The sequence below is a fragment of the Otolemur garnettii genome, unplaced genomic scaffold (genome assembly GCF_000181295.1).
Source record: "Otolemur garnettii isolate 467f Iridium unplaced genomic scaffold, OtoGar3 scaffold00014, whole genome shotgun sequence".
Taxonomy (NCBI): Eukaryota; Metazoa; Chordata; class Mammalia; order Primates; family Galagidae; genus Otolemur; species Otolemur garnettii.
The window spans coordinates 25,502,038-25,504,380 of record NW_003852409.1 but is presented as its reverse complement, the minus strand read 5'-3'; positions in this window follow the sequence as shown (position 1 = coordinate 25,504,380).

Genomic DNA, 2,343 nt, shown 5'->3' with positions numbered 1-2,343 from the left:
AACCCTTGTTGCTGGTGGCAACACTCTCCAGCTCCCTGCTGGCTCCAGCAACCTGCACACAGCAGTAGCCCAGACCAACTGGCACCACCCCAGACAGTGGTGGCAGCTCCACAGTCCCTCCCATTGAAGTCAAAGTGAGCTGCTAGTGGACCCCGATTGCCTAGATCCTGAAGACCTTTTAAACTCTCCCACTGGATTGGTGTTTGTGTTGACTAGAACAATTGATTTGGTACTCTTGACCTGGGCCAATCACCCAGGGACCCACCAAGGTTGTACCCTGGTTGTGTTGTTGTGGGATGTGGGATTCTCCCCTACTAGTTGTCTCCTGTTGGTGGGGGGGAGTGTCTTAGTTGCTTATATATCTCCACAGCTGAGATTTCAGCCCAAAGCCACTGATTCACTAGGATTGGGCAGAGACTAGCTGAATACTGATCAGCACCATCTAGCCCCACCACACCAAGCAGGTCCCCAGAGTTTCAGGATATAGTTCTGAATGGGACCTTTGTAAAGCTCTAAGGGAAAAGCCGCAATCACCAGTCCCAGCTCTTTGGTAAAGGGCTGGTCAATTACACCTCCAGGAACCCTCAATTCAATTTCACCTTGCCAGCTTCTCTAGCCAAACAGTAAGAAATAATCATGGGATGGAATCAGCAGAAAAACTCTGGCAACATGAATAATCAGAGTAGATCAACTCCCCCAAGGAATGACAAAGGAGACACAACAGAAGATCCCATTCATAAACAAATGGCTGAGATGTCAGAAAATGAATTCAGAATTTTGATTGCAAATAAGATTAATAGAATTGAGGCAAAGATGGAATTAGAAATTCAAGGAGCATTTCAAAAGTTGTCTCAAGAATTCAATGAATTCAAAGACAAAATCACCAAAGATTTTGACATATTGAGGCAAGAAGTTGCAGCCCTCAAAGATCTGAGAAATACGGTAGAAACCCTCAGAAACAGAATGGAACAGGCAGAAGAAAGAATCTCAGACACTGAAAACAAAGCTTTTGAATGCTCCCAAATGCTCAAAGAGGAAGAGAAGTGGAGAACAAAAATAGATTATTCCCTAAAAGAATTGTAGGACCACTCCAAAAGAGGAAACATTCACCTCATAGGAATCCCTGAAGAAGAAGATGATCTGAAAGGCACAGATACTCTACTTCAAGAGATAATTGAAGAGAACTTCCCAAGCATGGCGAGAGACACTAAAACTCAGGTAGCGGACAATTTCAGAACCCCAGCATGATTCAACCCAAATAAAGCATCTTCTAGACACATTGTAATTAACTTCACCAAGGTTAATATGATGAAGAAAATCCAGCAAGCATCCAGATGTAAGAAAATCATAGCCTACAATGGGAAGAATATTAGGATGACTGCAGATCTTTCTGCTGAAACTTTTCAAGTCAGAAGAGGATGGTCATCAACCTCCAATCTCCTAAAACAAAACAACTTTCAGCCCAGGATCCTGTATCCAACTAAATTGAGCTTCATTTATGACCAAAAAGTTAAATACTTTAATGACATACACATGCTGAAGAAATTTGCAATAACCAAACCAGCTCGTCAAGATATCCTTGGACTCATCCTCCATAATGACCAGCGCAATGCTCTACCACCAAAGTAAACTCACTTAGAAATTCTTGACAAAACCCCAATTTCCACGGTGATGAAAAAATTCAAAATTTCCACTGGACTTTTGAAAAACTTGACTTGACTTTTGAAAATCTTTGGGTCATAGATGACCCAAAATACTACCAGGCTTATCAATATTTACAATTAATGTGAACAGCTTAAAGTGTCCTCTTAAAAGGCATAGGTGGCTGACTGGATATAAAAACTCAGGCCAAATATCTGCTGCATACAAGAATCTAATTTTACCTCAAAGAATAAATATAGACTCAGGGTGAAGGGATGGGCATCTGTAATCCAAGTAAACAGAAATCAGAAAAAAGCAGGGGTGGCAATTTTATTTGCAGATACAATAGGCTTTAAACCAACTTAAGTAAAGAAAGTCAAGGATGGTCACTTCATATTTGTTAAGGAAAACACTCAACATGATGAGATGTCAATTATTAACATTTATGTGCCAAATCAGAATGCTCCTCAATTTATAAAGGAGACCCTAACAAACATGGGCAATTTAATATCTTCCAGCACCATAATAGCTGGAGATTTTAACACCCCTTGGCAGAATTGGATAGATCTTCCAAGAAGAAACTAAGCAAAGAAATTTTGGACTTAAATTTCACCATACAACAATTGAATTTAACAGACATCTACAGAACCTTTTATCCTAACAAAACTGAATACACATTCTTCTCATCAGCCCATGGAACAT